Genomic DNA, 21,888 nt, shown 5'->3' with positions numbered 1-21,888 from the left:
TGTAGCATTAGAAAGGACTTTGAAGCCGCAGAATCTAATTTCTTCATTATACAGGTGAGGGAACTGTAGCACTGACTAGGATCTGAGGTAGAATTTAAACGAAAATCTTTTTAATTCCAATTGCAGTGATTTATGTAAATGACATACTTAAAACTTTTCTTTGAGTGGTCTGAAGACAAAACTTCTCAAGCATTCAGTTCTCAGACAACTCATTTTATTTGATCTACTCTTTTACAAGCTATTGTACACCTTCCCTAGGTATGATTTCTAGTTCTATGCTCACAGAAGGAGGGGATCTTATTGATGTTTGCATGAGTTTTGCGAATTCTGGCAAAGCTTAAGGTATCATTCATCTCCCCTGCAATGTTGGCAATGGTTCGGAGGTTCTTTTTACGAATCTAAGGTCCTTTTTGTAATCTTTTTAATTGCAGTTAGGGCAGGTCACATGGGATAAATGTGAAAGTAACCGATTTGCCTCCCAACAGTGCCTAATAAAGCTCCAAGCATCCTGAGCCCTGCAAGAAAATTGTGGCTTGATTGAGCCAGGATGGGGCTTGAGGTAAGGTGGTTGTCAAAGAGCCAGGGGCTTGGGGCCAGGATTTGACTCACTCCAGTCTGCCTGGGTTGGGTTTGTTCAATAAAATCTCTGTTTGGATTTCCTTGGGAATCCATTTCATTTAAGAGGCCAGCAATCTGCCTGAATGCACACTAACAACAAAGCCAGGTCGTTTTTTTTCTTCTTCTGGTACTCCCCAAATTAAAGCAAGTTGGAGAATATACGGGGAGAGCTACTCACCCTGGGATGGAAGCTTAGCCCAGGCAATTCCCTGTAATCTTAGGGACTGGGAACCTCATGGAGAGCCATAGAATTTCCATACACACTTGATTTAGCTAATGGCATCAGCCTCTCTAGCTAAAACCAGAACATATTGAATTTAAAAATCTCAAAGAACCTTAAAGCTCCTCTAGCTCACAAGTCTTATTTTACATATGAGAAAACTAACGCTCAAAGAGGTGATGTGGATTATTTAAGGGCATATAGTTGATCGGGGGCCAGAGATGGGATTCAACCTCAAATTTCCTGATTTCAAATCCAATGCTAAAAAACCCTAAATAAAAAAGAAACCAGGTGAGAGGCTTTGCATCTCTCTGGCTCTCCCTCCCTCGGGAGAGATAAAAGAATAAGAATTAGTCACAGAGGAGGAATGACTTATTTGCTCTTATCTATAAAAGGAGAGAGTTGAATAGGTGATCTCTGTAATCTCATATAGAGCTAATTTGTTATTCTCCAGCCCTCTGTTCCTTTGAATACTTCAGATAATGCCTGTGTGCATTCTACATGTAGAATCACCCTATTGTGACCCCAATTGGACACCCTGCTGCAGAACAATTCTAGGTATTTATTGTGTTCTAACATGATGGGAGTATGATGAAAAAATCATATAATACAATAACTTTTGTTAAATGTGTAAGAGTGGCTGTTCACTCATCCCATCCTAATTATCCAGATACCTTTATCAAGCAAGAACACATTTCTGTCGAATCACTTCACTCTGTTTGAAATGTCCTCAGTCCAGTTAAACAAATTGAAAGTCAAGAAATGATGTAAAATAATGCTACACAGAAAGTGTGCTCAGATTGGTTCAAGGACTTGGTTATACCCTAGGGTTTGTATACAACTAGTGAATTAGCTGGTAACTGGGGAAGCTTGGGGTGAAAGCTGAGTCTCTAAGAAGGAATTGCTTGAGGTGGGGGAAAAGAGCCTGAGCCTCTGCTTTGGGCCCAGTCCCAGTCCTCCCTTTGCCAACTCTCTTTGGCCAATGTGGGGACCATATTAATTTCAAAGGATCTGGATGATATTGAACTTTATATCAGCATCCTTAGCAATGGCTCTGAAAAGTCTGTCATCAATATCTGTAGCGGGAGCTGAGGATAATCTGAATATGGATGTGAAGAGCTACTTCAAAGCTCTGTAAGGAGCTCAACAGGAAAAAAACCACATCTACACAGTATCTAAGGGGAATTTTATGGAAACCTTATGAAAGAGAGAAAGGTCTCTCAGTAACCTCTTTGCCACATATATTCTAAATTGGACTTTCCTTTCCCCTGAATTATTTATGTACTGGTGGGAAAGTAAAGTACAGATTTTGGGGGGCTGCTTTGCTCCATCTGTATCCCATTGTAAATAACCATTTCTGAAAGCTAATTAAACCTACATTACTAATTGATATTAACTGATAATTGTCAGGAGGAAGGACTCCAATGGGGGCTTATGAGCTATAGAACTAGGAAAAAAAATCCTCAACACCTCAGGATTGCCTAGAACCTTGTGAGAGGTAGCAATTGCTTCTCTGGGAAATCAGTGTTAGTGAGAACTGGAATAGTAGCTCTAGTGCACATGTCACATGTGCCTATTTTGTATAGAGCACTGGAAAGAGAGAAATGCATTTTTAAAATAAGAAAAAGTTCCTGTCCTCATGGAACTTAACATTAGATAAGGGAAAACATATCATTATAACAGAATAAGTAAGATCAGACTGACATTTCCCCTCCACAACCACACTGATATGGTCCTTTGTGGCAGCATTCTCATTCTGGGAAATGTCATTTGTAATTTTTCTCAAATTGTTTCTTCCCTATATAATTTTTCTCATCCACCAAGAATGTGAAATACTTAGAGGCACTGTTTTATTTCTTTGGAATCTCTCACTTAATCTGGCTTAGGTTTCAGTGCCCTGAGGCATTATGACAGTCACATTTAGCTGTGGTATATATTCATATATTCTTAATGTCTTCCTCTCTTTGGTCCTTCCCCCCCTAACCGCCCCCCCTGCCCTCCATTCATTTTATTCTTTTCTCTTTGCTCACTCTCCCTTCTGTTTGCATCTCTCACTCTCTTCCTCTTCCCAAATCCTCTTAACTTTTTCTCTCTCCTTTCTCTTCTTCCTCCCATTCAATCTATCTTTGTATCTTTTTTCTCTCTCTTTTTCTTTTCTTCTTTTTTTTTCCACATACTAGTGGATAGAGTAGTAGACTCTGGAGTCAGGAAGACCAATTTTTATGTTTCATCTCTGAAACTTCTCTCTTCTTGTGTGATTTTGGACAATTAACCTCTGTCTGTCTCCGTTTTCTCATCTGTAAAATAGGAATAATAATAGTAGTACCTATCTCCCAGGGTTCTTATGAGGATCTGATAAGATGTTTGTCAAAATCTTTGAAAATCTCAAATATTATATAAATGATATTATTATATATTAATTCATTAATTCATAGAAGTATTGTATTACCAGATCCTTTATTTATTGGTGGATTCGCTCACATGATTGTACCCATTCCATTGTGTTCTTTTGCAAACAGTAATAATGGTCCCATCTCTTCCTTACTTTAGAACCTTATGACAAATGTACATTTTCTAAATAAAGCTGTGAGCATCAGGGCTGCTATCTATGGCCAAAACAACATAGACCATATTATAGAGGTGTTATTTAGACCTATCCAGGAACCATATGAAGGATTCCTTTCCTCAGAACCGACAGCAGCTTTAATGTGAAAATTGATGATGAAGGAATCTGGAGTTCGGACCTCTCCTTAGACCTGGTAGCTTTCAAACTAGTTGCATTTTCCCACTTGAAGATCACACTGGATTGTCCTGCTGTAATCAGAAATGGGGATGGGTGAGAATTTCCTGATACTCAATTTAATTTGCAGGTTTTGCACTCTTTCCCCTTCTCGTAACCAGACTTTCAGCCAGGCTCTTAAAGTAGGTGGACCATGCTGGCCGGGAATAACACATTTGTATTGGAAAGCTACTGTCTAAAGGTCTACAAGAATCAGGCAAATGTCATGTGCCGAATGTGTCTTTTCACTCAGCATGAAGTTATTTAAATCAGGCCCTAGAGCCCACTGAGAAATTTTCCTTACAGAAATGACAAAACTTGCATGTGCTGTAGGTTCCTCTGAATGAGACAGTATTTTCACCCAACATTTGGCATGAAATACCAACTTTATGAGCTGTTACACTAAAAGTGAATTTTATGCTGGAAACAAGTTTTACATCTGTTTTTGCAAGGATTGAGCTTTTGTTTTTCTCTAAGGCTATACTGTGGGATCCAAGGAGGACCTCTGCACTCCATACTCACTTCTTCCCCAAAGATCAACTATCCATTAGACATTATTTCATATTGGGCTTATGGCTATTTTAGGAAGACAGCATGATACAATGATAAGAGTACTAGACAAAAAAAATAGGGGATATAACAATTAGTAGCTGTGGCAAATCATTTCCTCTGGGTCTCAGTCATAAAATAGAGATAATAAATTCTGACTGGCGTTCTGCATAGAGTTGTAAGAATTAAATGTGATGATGTGTCTGCTTTATGTGTATAGCACTCTAAACTTTCCAACACAGGACCTTATTGTCCTACATCCAGGTTCATGGTACCATAAAGGGTCCTTCTTCTCTTAATTCACAATTTATGATCCCCTAGTTCTGTTGAATCTCCCTTGACCTAGGTATAATTTAAAACAAACAAACATCATGAGATCATTATAAGACAAAAGACATTCCTAAAGACCAAATGCAAGGCAAAGAACAAAGAGTAAAATCAAGACACAAGAATGCACCCCTCATTTTCCCATTCTACTACTTTCTAAAGATTATGGAGCTAAGAACTATAAATCCATCGATTCTTGCTCCCCAACTTTCTCACCAAGACTCTGTTGCTCATGGAATAGGAGAGTTAGAGTTTTGTCCATTAGTTGAACACTGTATGATGAATATGTAGAAGGTGCTGCTTTTTTAATACAGGTATTTAAAGCATTGAAGAGACCTTGTTTCCTTTCAAAACCAAAGGGTTAGAGAGGAGAAGAGCAGTGATATCTTCTTCTACCATGACTGATAACAACTGCAAAAGCTAGATGCCACTTTTGGACATCTCAAACTGCTTATCTAATAGACATCCTAAACACAACATGACCAACCTGAACTCTGTGCTACCTAACTATCTAGGTTCAAAATACTTTGCCTTTTTTACCTCCAAATCTTAGTGCCATTTTAAGACTTTGTAGCTGTACAGCTAACCCTGTATAAAAATCTCCCTCGCATTTTAAACCCTTCATAACCTGTCCTCTTCTTACTTTTCTCTTCTTCTTGCCCCTTATTTTTTTTTGTCTCTCTATGATCCCTTAACAATGATCTTGTGCCTTAAACAAGAGTTTCTGTCTTGTTCCATCCCCTCCCACGCCTGGAACTCTCTTCATTCTCATCTCCATCTCCTTTGAGTCCCAGCTAAAATCTTTCCTGATCCCACTTTATATTAATTCCCTCCCTCTGTGTTGATCTACAGTTTATCCTCTCCTTCTGCCTCCTCTCTCTTTCTCTTTGTACATATGTATATAATATATCTTGTTTATATGTAGTTGTCTTCATGGTTGTCTCTCCTATTAGATTGTAATATCATTGATGACAGAAGATTAGCTTTTGCCTTTGTATCTCATGTCTCTGGCACATAAAAGCTTAATAAATGCTTTTTGGCTTTATACTAAGGAAAAACACCTCTTGCTTCTAGCAAAAACATGAATTCTAGCTGTGATTCCTATTTTTCTTCTCTTTTACTGACATTTATTTTTCTTGATGGTCTCAGATTTTCTAGACTGCTATCAAGTGTTTCTCCCCAGCATTTTAAAACTCTTGATCCTGGAAGTTCTTACTTGAATTTTTTTTTTTAAATTTGAAGTTAAGTACCCAAAATATGCCATGCCATGTATACAGCACAAAACACAAAAAAGGATTGTACAAAAAACCATTAATCGACATTTCATGCTATTTTTTAAAAAGAATTATAAATTCCAGACAATACTTTCAAAATTGTTCTCCTTGCCTACATTTCCTTCAGAACTTCCTCCTGTTCTCTTTGTGCATTTAAAAATGTTTCAGTGGTCCTCCTTTTTTTTTTTTTTTTTGGTGGGGGGATGCATCAATATTTCTAGCAACCCTTTTCCCTTGATTCTAATTTAAAAAGCTTAAACAAAGAAAAAAAAATCCCTGTAACAAATAATCATAGTCACACCAAACAAATCCACAGTAGCCATGTTTCTTTTTGTACCTTAAAATCTCTTATTCAGAAAATATATAATATGCTTCATAATTGGTCATCTAGAGACATGATTGGCCAGCACTTTGATCAGAAACTAGTGAAACACATCTTTTTCATCCTTTCTCTTGATCTGGGCCATACAGATTCCTTGGGTACCAGAGGAAACTATGGCCTTTTCTGCACTTCTCTGAGAGACATACTTATTATGCTGTAGAGTGCAAATATTTCCCTGAGAGAGGGAATTGAGACCTAGGAAACCCTGAAATAGTTTCTACTGGGTGACTAAAACTAATTTGAGAAATATGATAATCATTAATTTAAACAATTAAAGATCTGTGAATGTAGTTCCTTGAGTTCAAGGACTGTTTCTCATTGGCTTTGGATCCTCCAGTGTCTAGCACAGTTTCTGGTTCATAGAAGGTGCTTAATACATACTTGATGAATTGAATTTAACTTAATTGATTTTATTGCCATGACTGGTAGAAATTACAAATTACAACCTTACTACACTTTTATAAATTATCTTCTTTAGTTCCTATGGTGGAAAAAAAGAAAAAAGTCAATCTTCTAGTGACAAATTTTTCAATCTGATATGATGGATAGGACACTGGACATGGAGTCAGGAAAGCCTGAATTTAAATCCTGCCTCAGACAATTAACCAGATGTGTGACCCTAGACAAATTACTTAATCTCCATGAGTCTTTCATCTGTAATATTGAGGGGTTGGACTCAATGGCCCCCAAAGTCTCTCCTAGCTTTAAGTCTATATGTCTGTGAACACTTACTGAGGCTGGTCAGCAAATAAGGACTTCAGTGGAAGTAATAATAACTGATCACATTTAGAAAGTTTCTTATGATTTACAAAATACTTTATATACAACAATCCTAAGAGATAGATAATATAAATCTAGTTATCCCATTTCTGAACAGGATTTCCTCAGATGTAACATTCCTGAAGGCAGGGATGATTTTACATTGTATTCATATTCCCAGTGCCTAGAATTATACTTGGTATTAAGAACCATGCCTAAGTGAAGGGGCAAGTCAATTCTCCTAGAGCCTCCACAGCTGTGGATCATAATGTCTGAGGAACTTGCAAAGCTTCCTTTGCTGACCCACGTGTTGCTTGTGGACTGGGAATGAAATAAATTGGAGGCAGAAGGAAGAGGAGGGAGGTCAGTCTCCCTTTCAGTCTCCTTGTATCATCATCACCCTCTCACATGAAGCGATCCATTCTACAGGTCTGAGTTAAACCTGCAGTAGCCCCCAGCAGGTGGCTCCTGTATCACAACTGGGTATGTAGTAAATATTTTAATAATACTTATTAATAGGTTATTTTTAAATAGAGAACAAGACTCAAGGAGATGAAAAACTTAGCTAGTAAATGCTAAATCTAGGAATTAAATTCATCTTTCAAGGTCCAATCTCCTTCCCACCCCACTATACAACTGCTTTCTAATATTAATGATTAAATGAATATAATTAATGCTTTTCCCCTTCTAGCTTCTATTTGCATTATAGTGAGTCTTCAATATCTTAGTTTTAAAAAAGGAGTAATATGATAATAACATGTTGAATTTTGTAAAAAGCTTTTTAATCATCTATTGATATAATCATGTTTTAAAATATTTTTGTTATTATAGTCTATTATCTTTATAGTTTTGTCTTATACTTAGCTTTGCCGATATTCCAACCTATTCCTAGTATATAATCTTTTAAAATATGTCATTGTAATCTCTTGATTAGTGTTTTATTAATACTTTTGTATTAATAGTTATCAAAGATGTTATAGCTTCTTTTTTCTGCTCTATCTCTCCCTGCTTTATATATCAAGACCAAAAAGAAATTTGGGAGGATTCCTTGCTTTCTATTTTTAATTTTATTTATCTCTTCCTGGATTTTCAGGATTTGTATTTTGTTTTTTAATTGGGAAGTTTTAATTTTTAAAATAGTTTTTAATTGCCTGCCCGATTCATTGTTCTAAGTATTTTATTGATGTGTATTTAGAAATATAAGTTTTTAATATTTTATTGATGTGTGTTTAGGAATATAAAATTTCCCCTAGGTATTATTTTGGCTGCATTCCCCCAAATTTTGGTATGTTTTATTGTTGTAGCTATTTTTTTCTTTAACCTATTCCTTCTTTAGGATTAGATTTTTAGTGTCCAATTTATATTTCTAAGGTCCTTTATTGAATGTAATTTTAATAGTAGTATTGTCTCCAAAGAGTGAGTTTAATATTTCTATTTTTCTGCATTTGTTTGAGGGTTTTATGCCCTAATACTTAGTCAATTTTTTTAAAGATGCTATATGTAACTGAGAAAAAAGCATTGCCTGTTTTCCTTCCCCTATTTCCCCTTCCATTATAAAAACTCTTCTTTGTACTCTTCCTTTATGCAAGATAATTTCCCCCATTCTTCCTCTTCCTTTTCCCTTTTTCAAAGGCATTTCTTTCTCAACCTTTCATTTTCCTTTTGAGAATATCCCAACAAAACATCCATGTTCTCTGCCCAAGTAGATTTTTTTTTTTTCTAATGCCCTAATAATAATAACATTCTTAGGGACTATGTATATCCTATTCTCATTTAGGAATGTGAACAGTTCACTCATATTTACTTTTTTATGCCTGAGTTTTTTATTTGAATGTCCAAATTTCAATTCAGCTTTATTCTTTTAACTGGGACATTTAAAATTCTATTTCATTAAATGTCCATTGTTACTCAGCCCCCAAGGATTGTAATCAATTTTGCTAGATAGATTATTTTTGGTTCTAATACCAGTTCCTTTGCCTTCTAATATATCATATTCCAAATCTTACATTTCTTTATCATTATAGTTACTAAATCTTGTGTGGTCTTGAATATGACACCATGGTATTTGAATAATTTCTTTCTGGCTATTTTCCAAATTTTCTCCTTGACTTGGGAGTTCTGGAATTTGGCTACAATATTCATAAGAGCTTTCATTTGGGGATCTCTTTTAGGAGAAGATTGTATAGGTCTTCCAATTTTTAATTTGTCCTCTGATTCTATGAAATCTAGGCAGCTTTCCTTTATAATTTCTTGAAATATAATATGTAGGCTTTTATCATTTCACTATTATTTTTTTTACTATGGCTTCCAGATAATCCAATAAATTTTTTATTATCTCTGCTCAATTTCTTTTCTAAATAAGCTGACTTTCATATGAAATATTTTAAACTAATTTTTTTTCATTCTTTTGACTTTGTCTTATTTTTTCTTAATGTTTCATAGACTCAGAAGTTTTCATTTGACCAATTCTGATTTTCAAGGAGTTATTTTCTTATTTTTTGTGCCTTATTTACCAAGCTGTTGATTCTTTTAAAAAATAATTTCTTGCATTACTCTCATTTCTCAATTTTTCCTTACTACTCTTTTTGATTTTTAAAATATTTTTTGTTCATTAAAAAATTCCTTTTTATAGTGCATTAAAAAATTCTTGTTGGGCTTATGTCCAATTTTCATTTTTCTGAGTTTTGGATGTTTAAGTTATTATCTTCTTCTGAGTTGTCTTTAACTCCCCTATCACCATAATAGCTTTTTATTATGGTCAAGTTCTTTTTGTTTTTGTTGTTGCTTATTTATTTTTTGCTTTGGACTTTATGTAAGCATTGGAGTCTATTCACTTCTGGGTGGGGAGATGTCTGATAAGATCTTTTGATTTTTGTACTGCTGCTTTCACAGATACATCTGGGGGCCTGTGACTTTTCAGTTCTTTCACTCTTGTGTAAGCTAGGGACAATTCTGGTCCCTGCCTTCTTGGTCTGTTTTTTGGTCCTTACTAGGCAGAGCTTACTAGACAACTGCCTCATTTTGACCTGAAACTGGGACCTAGAACTGGATAATAAGTGATGGAATTGCCAAATGGAGACTGATTGTGTCCCAGTGGAATCCTTCTGATCAAGTATTCAGTCCTTTACTATTGATGTGCTCTGGACATTCCTGGGGAACTGCTGCTGCCACTTTCCACAGCACATGCCACTTACACAACACTACTCCATCCAGTTTCAGCCTCAGTTTCCACAAAAAATTTCTCTGTCTTCCTAAACTGTCTTGGGCTGGAGAAATGACTTCTGCACTTGTTTTCTTGCTTAGATGTACTTTTTATAACTGAAGAGTATCTTAGGAGAGTTTTAAAAAATACTCATATCCCACTACCATCTTGACTCTGCCCCTATTACTTTTACTCTAGCTGGTCAGTATCCAGTTCTAAATTGTGATACCGAGAACAGAACACAAAACTACGTGGGATCTGGCTTGAATAGATCAATGGAGCACTCTTGCTACTCTTGTTCTGGAAACTGGGACATTCTTAAACTATTCTAATATTATATGAGCATTTTTTGGCTTCCATTGCCACAATTCAGTTAAATTCATCAAACATTTATTAAATTCCTACTCTTCTCCAGGTATTATTAGATGCTGCCACATAAACATATCTGTGTTGCCCTATCCACATGGGGTTGTCAAGAAGCTTATCATTTTTTATATAGGAGAAAGGGAAGGAGACCATGATCTGCCCCTGCAAGTATTAAAGTAGGGCAAGAAGATGCCTTGAAGATCTATCCCTGCACTCTCTCCAACAATGGGAATAACTTTATTTTTTATTTTGACGAGCCTTGTGAGGTACCTTAGTTTTGGAGTGATTTTGAAAGTTTTGGGGGGCAGAGTGTAGGAATATGGACTGAGCCTAGTTCCTGCTTTGTTAGTTAACTTAGTGTGGCTTTTGGTAAATCACATCTTGGGGCCTTAATTTCCCCCTCTGTAAAGTGAAATAGTTAGACTATAATAGTTAGCCTATAAGTTCCCTGCCAACTTTGTGAGCCTAGGAGGCCTCCGAGGATACTTGCTCCATTCATATCCTAGCTATAGGCTGGCCCAGTCGCCAAGGTGTAAACATCAGCAAGTTTATCACCCTTTTCTGGGCAACCACCCAGGGAAGGCTCAGCTTGAAAACTGCTCCTGGAACCTGTCCACATCCTCTCCTCAGGAGAAACGGAATCCCCTGGCATCCATTCACTCCACTCCATCCTGTGCCCCCTGGGGGACCTGGCTCCTTCTCCTGGCTCCTCCAGAGAAGGTATCACAGTTGTTTCCATTGATGATAATGCCACTTGATCAGAGGCCAAACCTTTGGGAGAGCCTGGCTTCAGATACTGCAAGAACCACCTCTGATGGTTTCTGGAGTCTTCTCAATGGCAGCCAACCTCCCCTCACCCCCCCCCAAAAAAAAAAATTTGGCCTGAATTCTTGGTATTTCAGCCAGCCTGTTATCTAGTTCTTTTCCTGCCTGTGTGTGGATACAATTCTTAGGCAAGGATTTCTGCCCCAGTACATATCTCCTTGCTTTGCCAACTCTTCTGTCATAGTCTGAGCTCTCATATAAAGGTTTGGGTACATCCCAAAACCCTCCTTTGGTGCATTGAAGCTCTTGGGCAATGCAGACTAAAGGGCACATTGTTGTGGTGATTTTAGAATCAAAGAATCGGTGCTAGAACTGAAGTGGACCTTGGAGAGCTTAGGATTCAGAGTTTAAAAAGGACCTAGAAAAATACTTACCTCAACCACTTCATATGAAAGCAAAGAAAACTAAGGTAACTTCACTCTAGACAATTTTCAGATGAAGAAATGAAAGCCATTTCTAGTCATGTGAAAAAATGCCCTAAATCACTGATTAGAGAAATGAAAATTAAGACAACTTTGAGGTACCATTTCATCCTTCTCAAAATGACCAAGATGACAGAAAAAGAAAATGATAAATGTTGAAGATGTGGGGAAAGTAGGTTACTAATGCATTGTTAGTGAAGTTGTTAAATGATCCAGACTTTCTAGAAAGTAATCTGGGACTATGCCCAAAGAGCTATCAAACAGTACATTGTTTGATCCAGCAATGTCTCTATTGAGCATATTTTTAAAAAAGTAAAAAAGGACCCACATGTGCAAAAAATATTTGTAGCAACCCTTTTTGTAGTAGCAAGGAACTAGAGTTGGATGTCATTAATTGGGGGATGGCTGAATAAGTTATGGGATATAAATATTATGGAATAGTTTTGTTCTATAAGAAATGATGAGCAGGCTGATTGTAGAAAAGTCTGGAAAGACTTATATGAACTGATGCTGAGTGAAGTGAGCAGAACCAAGGGAACGTTAGACACAGCAACAACAAGATTATGTGATGATCAGCTGTGATAGACTTGGCTCTTTTCAACAATGAGGTGATTCAAAGCAGTTCTAATAGATCTGTGATGGAAAGATTCATCTGCATCCAGAGAGAAAACTAAGGAGACTGAATGTAGATCAAAGAATAGTATTTTCATATTTTTTGTTGTTGTTTGCTTGATTTTTTTCTTGCGTTTTCCTCCTTTTGACCTGACTTTTCTTGTGCAGCATGACAAATATGGAAATATGTTTAGCAGATGTATAACCTATATTGGATTGCTTGTTGTCAAGGGAAGTGGGGAAGGAAGAAGGAAGGGAGAAAAATTTGGAATACAGTTTTGCAAAGCTGAATATTAAAAACTATCTTTGCATGTACTTTGAAAAAACAAATAAAACTACTTAAAAAAAGAAAGTTTACCACCTAACTCAGTCTTTTTATTTCTATCACAACTCTTTTACTTGGAGACAAGATAGTTCAATGCTCCTTCCTCTCCAGTACCATTGCTTACTCAATTTCCATGACCTAGGTCTTCTATTCATCATAACCACCTAGACCTGCGGTTTTTGTTTTTGGTTTGGTTTTGTTTTTGGTTTTGTTTTTGGTTTTGGTTTGGTTTTGTTTTTGGTTTTGTTTTTGGTTTTGTTTTTGGTTTTGTTTTTGGTTTTGGTTTTGGTTTTGGTTTTGGTTTTGGTTTTGGTTTTGGTTTTGGTTTTGGTTTTGGTTTTGGTTTTGGTTTTGGTTTTGGTTTTGGGTTTTTTTGGTTTTGGTTTTGGGTTTTTTTGGTTTTTGGTTTTGGGTTTTTTTGGTTTTTGGTTTTGGGTTTTTTTGGTTTTTGGTTTTGGGTTTTTTTGGTTTTTTTGGGGTTTTTTTGTTTTTTTTGGGGGGTTTTTTTGGTTTTTGTTTTTGGTTTTGGGTTTTTTTGGTTTTTGTTTTTGGTTTTGGGTTTTTTTGGGGTTTTTTTGTTTTTTTGGGGGGGTTTTTTTGGTTTTGTTTTTGGTTTTGGGTTTTTTTGGGGTTTTTTTGTTTTTTTTGGGGGGGTTTTTTGGTTTTTTTTTGGGTTTTTTTGTTTTTTTTGGGGGGGGGTTTTTTGGGGTTTTTTTGGGGGGGGGTTTGTTTTTTTTTGGGGGGGGTTGTTTTTTTGGGGGGGTTGTTTTTTTTGGGGGGGGTTGTTTTTTTGGGGGGGTTGTTTTTTTGGGGGGGTTGTGTTTTTTTGGGGGGGTTGTGTTTTTTTGGGGGGGGTTGTTTTTTTTGGGGGGGGTTGTTTTTTTTGGGGGGGTTGTTTTTTTTGGGGGGGGTTGTTTTTTTTGGGGGGGGTTGTTTTTTTTGGGGGGGGTTGTGTTTTTTTGGGGGGGGTTGTGTTTTTTTGGGGGGGGTTGTGTTTTTTTGGGGGGGGTTGTGTTTTTTTGGGGGGGGTTGTGTTTTTTTGGGGGGGTTGTTTTTTTTTGGGGGGGTTGTTTTTTTTTGGGGGGGGTTGTTTTTTTTGGGGGGGGGTTTTGGTTTTTTTGGGGGGGGGTTTTGGTTTTTTGGGGGGGTTTTGGGTTTTTTTTTTGGTTTTTTGGGGGGTTTTTTTGTTTTTTTTTGGGGGGGGGTTTTGTTTGGGGTTTTTTTTGTTTTTGTTTTTTGGGAGGTTTTTTTTGTGTTTTTTTGTGTTTTTTTTGTTTTTTTTGGGGTTTTTTGTTTTTCTTGCTTTTATAGTGTTGACCCTGTAGTTGGCTAGTTCAGGCATGTACTCTATAATCTCTTGTCATTTCTCAACATTTGTCACAACTTAGTCCCAGGTTATCCTACAAATTGTTTTCACTATTATTTTCTGCAGCTGAATGTTGCTAATAAAAGTATGGCGACATTAACTGGGCCTTCTCTCTGTATAGCAACTCCTTTATTCTTTCTAGATTAAATCCCTAATACACTACTCACAGCAGATATTCCAGATTTTTTGTTTCTTAAAGCCCCTTACTCTACCCTCTACTCTACTCATTCCTTTCTTTCAACAGAAGAACTCAGTTCCAAATTTACTGAGTAAAATCATGGCCCTCTGCCATGAGCTCCCTCTTCTATCCTACTTTCCACATCCAAATGATGTATAGCTCTAGCCATCATCATCCCTCTTTCCTAATATCCTCTCTTTTGCCTCAGTCTTTGGGGGAAAATTGATCCTTCTCCTTGCCCAGACCAACACCACTGATTGACCTTTTCACTAGTTGTGATGTTCCCCTTAAAGTTCTGTTAGCCCTGCTAGCTAGTAGAAAAGATACACTTTCTTTAAACACTCCAGCTATTCCAAAAGGGATTTGCCTCCTAAGGTACAGATTTGCTAACACAAATCCTTAAGGGTGTTTGTTTTATTTCTAATAATGGAACTGCCTTGGAGTTTGAGTTAATGGAACCCTCAAAACTCTCCTCCATGAGAAGGTACTATTTATTTGAATCTCGGATCTCCTGAGACCCCCAGGAAGTGTGAAGGGCATTGGATTAAGAGTGTCTTTGCAGCCTGTTCTCCCTTATGCAAATGCAGTCCTGGAAGGAATTTCCAGTGAGGAAAAAATGAGGGGAAGGGATTTGAATCTGAAGCTGTATTTTGGGTCACTTGGAGGAAAGAAAAATAGTACTTAAAAATTTGGGCAGAAGTAGTAGAATGAAAGAATAAGAAGCCAGGATGAACAAGATGGGGAAAAGTGCAGGAGAATTGAATATAATTAAAATAATACTATTTTACCTCATTTACTGATATTTCTAAGGGAGATCTGAAGATTCATACCTTGTTCTTTTATTCTACAGAAATGAGTTTTGAGCTTTGTGGGGAAAAAATGGATTAATCCTTTAGTCTTATTCTACTAGTTCCACTTATCCCACTCTGTCCAGCAACATCATAAATTTCAAATTTTTCTTCCTTTTTAAGTCTGATTACTTTAGCCAGTTGTTCCCATGTTCTTTAGAATCATCAGTATATTCTTGCAAATTCAAACAATGTGAGATTATGGGGAAAATTTTTTTTTTCTTTTCTTTTCTCCTTTAGCTTTATCTTTCCTGCCATTCCAAACTTCTGACCTTCTGTTTTTTGTTTTTGTTTTTTTCCCCCTAAGGCAATTGGGGTCAAGTGACTTGCCCAGGATCACACACCCAGGAAGTGTTAAGTGTCTGAGACCAGATCAAACTTCTGACCTTTTGAAGGGAAAAATAATTCTCTTCTAGGCTGTTGATGATCCAGTCATACTGGCTTCCTGTGTCCCATAAAATGTTCCATCTCTTGTCTCTATGCTTATGCATCTGGAAGGCATACTCTTCTTATTCTCTGCCTCACAGAACTTTTGATTTTTGCGTAAGACCAGCTCAAGTCTTCTCTATAAGAGGTCTTTCTTAATATCTCCAGATATAACTTTTCCCAAAATTACATTGTATTCATTTTGCATATAATACGTATAAACTCATGAATGCATAAATTGTTTCTCCCATTGGAATGTAAGCTCTCTGAAACAACTGTTTCACTTATCTTTGCATCCTTAATACTCAGCAGGGTACCAGACACTAATAGGTGCTTAACATTTAATAGTGGGTAAGGACCACAAGAATCCAGTCTTTCAAACAAATGGAGAAATTTGTCACCTGATTTCGGCTCAAATAATCATTGAGAAACTTAGGAGGAGCCAATTTCCAGCCATGATGTCTCTGGGGTCATTATTATGTGATGATAAAATCTTTTAATTGACCATGGAGCCAAGAGGACTGACTACTCAAGAGTTGTAGAGATAGTGAATGTACAAAAGAGGTTTACCTGGACACATCCCAGCCTCTTTTTTTGGTAGCTTCAAGTGGAGCTACTCTAAAATACCAGTTTGGATAGGAATAGATGGTTACATTCTCCCTCCTGAGCACTGTCTGTCCACGAACCCGTGGAACATTATTTTACTTCTATATTATTTGTTTCATTTATTTATTTTATTTATTAACACATTTTTTAAATCTCTTATTTCCTGATTTTAGGAGATTGAGTCCTCTGAGAAGGAAATATACAGGCAATATTATGTGTCCAGGGGATGCAATGATTATTGGAGACATTAGCAGTGTTTGTGATCAACAACAAAGGGGAGGCACCCTGTATTTAGGTGGCAGATTAGAGTGTGATACTCCTCATGACACCCTGCTGTGTGGGTACCTCAGGACCTGTAGAGGTACTGAGCCTTGAGTCTCAGGTGGACTGCCTACCCGACAGGGACCTACGCCAAAGGAGAACTTCATGAGAATATTAAGCAGGGAGAAAGGGACTTCCATAGCCAGGGGTTAGGGGTTACCTTTTTGTCAACACTTTCCCTATCATATTTCTTAACATTTGTATGTTCAGCTTTAGGCTAATTTCCCCAAGGCATCAGAGTATGCAAATAGAGAGTGTACTCCCAATTTTTTTTTTGGGGGGGGGGTGAGGTAGAGTATATTTTGTACCAATTGTTGTTGCTATTCTCCATATATATTTTCTAAAAAGTGAAAGGCAGCTATTGATAGATAACTAGCAAACTTTCAATGGGGAACACATTAGTTAGGCCTTGTTAACAACAGCAAGGATTCTCCAGAACCCTTGGAGAGAAGTAAATAATCTACCTCCCCTGACTCTATCTAATGCCAGCACCAGTGGTGGTAGTGGGGGATGAGTCCAGATAGGTCCTATTCCAGCTCATTAATTATTTGATTTGATTCTTTTTACCTAAACTGTGGCGGAGACGATGCTTCTTTGCATTTTTCTCAGGCTTCTTTCAAGGGCCCTTGCTGATTTGAGATGAATTGGTTTGCTTACTTCTTAGAAAACTGGTGCTGAAGGGCATGGAGAAGAACCAGTTTCTCCTGCTGATTCTGTGTTGGAAACGTGCTAGAAAACACATTCTTTTCTTTATATGTATTCCTAGTGGAATATCTTTGAAAAGAACAATGATGCTGTCATGGTCTATAAGGGATATATAAAATCTCATGCTTTAAAATTTGTTGAGTGTCCTTTGAGTCTTAGGATTTAATCATTCCCTTTATGACCGTGGCCATATCATTTAACCTCTCTCTTTTAGTCAAATAGAAAAGAAAAAAGCTGATTTGGGCTCTAGTGATAATTAACTATGTGACTTTTACAAAGACTATTCCCATCTCTGGGTCTCATTTTTTTCCTTTGTAAAATGAAGCCATCAGATAAATCCGTCTCTAAGGTCCCTTCCAGCTCTGATGCCCTAAATTCTAGCCATACTTTGAATGTGCCAAACTCTGTAATTTATGGTTGGGGAATACAATAGGACTTAATGATCATTGTTTCCACATCTCATAACAATTGTTGGCCCATGTTTCACTGAATTGGAAAACACCGATGTGCTGAAAGAAGCTCGGGGCAATATTGATGACTTTCCCTGAGTTTGCAAGCTTACATCTTCCATTAAGCCTTTTCTGACAAATAAGGGCAGAAGTGGTTTCTTTATAAATACATACACCTACTCATCACTCTAATGGAGAATCCCTGTAAACCCCTTTCTGTGCTTTAATTTGTATTTGTCCACTTTGTTTATTCCTCGCCTCTGTACCTGAGACCTACCTCCTAACCAAGTGAAAAAGAGAGTTTTACATCCTCATGGAAACTGCTGATGGTGCAGTGGATAGTATTGGGTCTGAAGTCGGATTTAGTTCAAATTTGGCCTCAGAAACTTCCTAGCTGAGTGACTTACTTAGCTCTGTCTCACCTTCCTTAATTGTCAAGTGGGGATACTAACAGTATTTACCTCACAGGATTGTTGTGAAGATCAAATGAGATAATCTTTATTTTAAAAATTCTTAGCACAATGTATCTGACACATAATAGGTACTTATAAATACCTATTGCCTTTCTACTTTATCCTATTCTGATTAGTTTCCTTTTTTTTTTTTTTTTTTTTTTTTTTTTTTTGTTGTTGTTGTTTTGTTTTGTTTTTTAATTCATCTCTGGATATTACATCTTGGGAAGTATCTACCTGAAGAGTATCTAAAAAAGCACAGACACAATGGCTCGAGACTTTGAGACCCTGCATCTCCAAAAATCAATGGAAGTTACTGAAGATGATCTGAGTTTCCTCATTTGTAAGTGAGCAAATTGTATTAAAACTGTATTCCTCATAGTTCCAGATATCTGCTTTCATGATCTTATGACTAGATAATTACCACAGGGCCTTCTGGCTTTAAATCTATAAGTCTTGTGATCAGTTCTAAGCTTAGTCCAGGGAAGAGAAGACAGTGGAAAACATGACCCTTTTCACTGATTTAAAGGGCTGTCACGTGAAAGAGGGTTTAGACTTTCTATTTGGCCCTAGAGAACAATGGGGAGAAGCCAGAGATAGATTTCAGGTTTATATCATGAAATTCTAAATCACTGCAGTCATCCAAAAGTATGAGTTGCTTTAGTAAAGAGTGGATTCCTCCAATTATGGAGATTAGCAAATTCAATCCCATCCCACCCCACCCCTATTACCTTTTTATTATAATGTTACAAATGATGCAGAGGGAGGATTGTGGGAAGATGGCCTACTAAGGCAATAAATTACCTGGCTCTCCCAAATTCATCTCCAAATAATAATTTTAAAATAACACCTCAAATTGAATTTTAGAGTGGCAGAAATAATAAAAATTAGGAATAAAGCTATTTTTCTACCTAGTTCAAACTCGGAAGGCAATGAGCAACTACTTAAAAGGTTCAAAGAAAAATGTAAAATGCTCAGAAACTCAAAAGGAGCTCTTAGAAGAGCTTAAAAGGGATTTTAAAAATCAATTAATAAAGATAGAAGGGAAAAAATGGGAAATGTTAAAAATAATGTAAGAAAATTAAGAAATCAACCAACTGGAAAAATATCTAAACTTACTGAAGAAATTACAACTTTCATAGAACATCAATAAATAATTTTTAAAAATCAGAAAAGAGGGGGAGGATTCCAGAAAGATGGTGGAGTATGTCAGAAAATTTCAAGTTCTCCAGATTTACTTATACACACACACACACACACACACACACACACACACACACACACACACACACACACACACAGAATGAATTTGCACCTTAGGTCACACATAGACTAGGGAAAAATAAAAAAGACATGGGGAAAAACAGGGTTTTCCTGGGATAACCTAAAAAATCCCAAAGAAAGGCCCCAACATAGGGATTAATTAAAGTGAAGTGCAAAAATCTCCAGGCTAGGTCCACAGAAACAGTATGTGGGGATCCCTGAGGTGAGCTGGTTTGGCTGGAATCTTATCAGGAGACACAGAAATTTCTGCCTCCTGGACAGCATGAGGAATTGGGGAGCTGAGTCTAGGACGACTGAGGGAACCTCTGCTGATCAGTAATACCAGGCCCAGTTGGGCTACAGAAACACAGTGCTGGATGAGAAAGAAGCAGCACACCTGATAGATGCAGAATGTGTGGGGCAGGGATGCTGCTGGCTGTTGGAGCTTGCAAGAGGATGGAGCTTTTGGTTTGGGGCTCTCTAGGTCAGAGAGGAGAGCTATGGTGAAACTGGAGGCACCATTTCCCAAGCCCAGGTTTACAGGTGCTTATACTAATAGTTCTTCTTCTTCTTATTATTATTTTTTTTTAATGAACAGGCAAAGAAGAAAGAAACCATAAAAACAATTTGAGAATAAGGAAGACCAGAGTTCACTTTCAGAGAAGAACAATGAAGTTAAAAAAAAATCCTCTTCTACCCCAACGAGTAATATCAAACCTGCCCAGGAAAAATTTATAGAAGAATTCAGAAAAAAATTAAAAATCAATTGAGAGTAGGGAAAACTAAAAATAAAATTTTTAAAATCATCTTAGAAAAATAAGATTATGGGGGGGAAAAAAGTTTAACCAACCAGAAAAGGAGATACAAAGTCTTAAAGAAGAAAATAATTTTTGAAAATTAGAATTGGGCAAGGAGAATCCGGTGAACCTATGAGACTAAGAAATAACAAAACAAAATATAAAGAATGGGGAAAAAATAGAACAGAATGTGAAACAAGAAAAACATCAGATCTGAAAATTGGATCAAGAAGAGAAAATAAGAGTAACTGGACTACCTGAAAGCTGGGACCAAAAAAAAATAACCTTGTATGTGTTAGAGGTAGGCAGGTATGAATGTACATGCATATGTGTGTACATGTACATGTACATATCTTTCTATAATGTGTGTATATATAAATATAGTGCTTAACTGTAGGTGTCTTGGAAGAGGTAGAGTGGATGAAAAAGGAAAAACAGAATAAAGCTTTTAAAAGTGCACGTCTGAACAAAATAACCTACGAAGATAGACCCTCATGAATATAATTTTTCTATTATTATATATGCTTTCTCAAATGGAAATTTATTATACATTTTGAATTCTCCTTGAGGTTCTTCTGGGCACATGACAATGTTCTAGGTTTTTTGTTTTGCTTTGTTTTGTTTTCCTTATCTATCTTTTTTTTTCTATTCTGTTTTTTAATTCTATATTCAGTGCAATAAATAAATTTTTAAAAAATCAAAAGAATGAAAATTAAAACAGAACATGAAATATCTTATGGGGGAAAAAACAACCTGAAAAACTGATTGAAAATTGGAACTGGAAAATTATTGGACCATCTGAAAGTTAATGATCAAAAAATAATCTAGCTTAGCTATTCTCAGCAATACAATGATCCAAGAAAATTGCAAAGGACTCATGAAAAATTTTATTTCCTCCAGAGAAATAACTTATGGAGTCTGAATACAGATCAAAGCATACAGTTTTTTACTTTGTCTCTTTTGTGGGCATTTTTTGTCTGTTTTCTTTCACAACATGACTAATATGGACATGATTGAACTTATATAATCTGTATCAAATTTTTTATTTTCTCAGACTGTGGGGGAAAAAAAGAGGGAGGGAGAGAATATGGAAACAAGTTTTAAAACAATAAATGTTTAAAATTGTTTTTAAGTGTAATTGTGGAAAAATAAAATATTGTTCAAAAATAAAAATCTGAAAAGACTGACAACTAATTAAATATTCTTCATAGAAATTACTGACAATTGTTGGATAGAAATAAAGGAAGATTATCATAAAATAAGAGTCGTCTTAATTCATGAAATCATTAAAGAAATTTGCTTAGAAATTTTAGAACTCAAGGGCAAAATAGAAATGGAAAAAAAATCCCTGAATCACTGCTTGAAAGAGATCCCAAAATGAAAATTCACAGAGCATTATACCTAAGGTCCAAAGCTCTCAGGTCAAGGAGAAAATATTAGAGAACTAGAAAAATACAATTCAAATATTGTGGAGGTACTGTTAGCATAATATAAGATTTAGAAACGTCTACATTAAAAGACTAAAGAATATGGAATAAAATATTCTGAAGAGCAAAGGACCTGTATTTGTAATCAGGAATAACCTATCCAACAAAGTGGAATATAAATCTGAAAGGGAAAAAAAAGATGCTTAATGAATTAAAGGACTTTCAAACATTAAGGAAAAGACCAAAACAGAAAATCTGACTTTCAAATTAAGAATCAGGAGAAAAATGAGAAGGTAAATATGAAAGACTAATTTTAAAGAATTTAATAAAATTAAACTGTCTACTGTATTTTTTTTTTTTATGGGGCAATGATATTTGTAACTCTTAAGA

At 36.3% G+C, this 21,888-nt stretch overlaps 1 long non-coding RNA gene across 1 annotated transcript; it reads left to right on the top strand.

Annotated features, from left to right (window-relative positions):
* The first annotated feature begins 7,277 nt into the window (after positions 1-7,277).
* LOC141555752 (uncharacterized) lies at positions 7,278-21,211 on the top strand. Its single transcript, XR_012486324.1, has 4 exons — positions 7,278-7,391; positions 9,902-10,020; positions 18,242-18,354; positions 19,873-21,211. It is a non-coding gene; the product is annotated as an uncharacterized LOC141555752 (long non-coding RNA).
* Positions 21,212-21,888: the final 677 nt, after the last annotated feature.

Source organism: Sminthopsis crassicaudata, chromosome 1, assembly GCF_048593235.1.
Source record: "Sminthopsis crassicaudata isolate SCR6 chromosome 1, ASM4859323v1, whole genome shotgun sequence".
In the NCBI taxonomy this organism is placed as follows: domain Eukaryota; kingdom Metazoa; phylum Chordata; class Mammalia; order Dasyuromorphia; family Dasyuridae; genus Sminthopsis; species Sminthopsis crassicaudata.
Note: the sequence above shows the minus strand (reverse complement) of the source record. Positions and strands in the feature narration are given on the sequence as shown.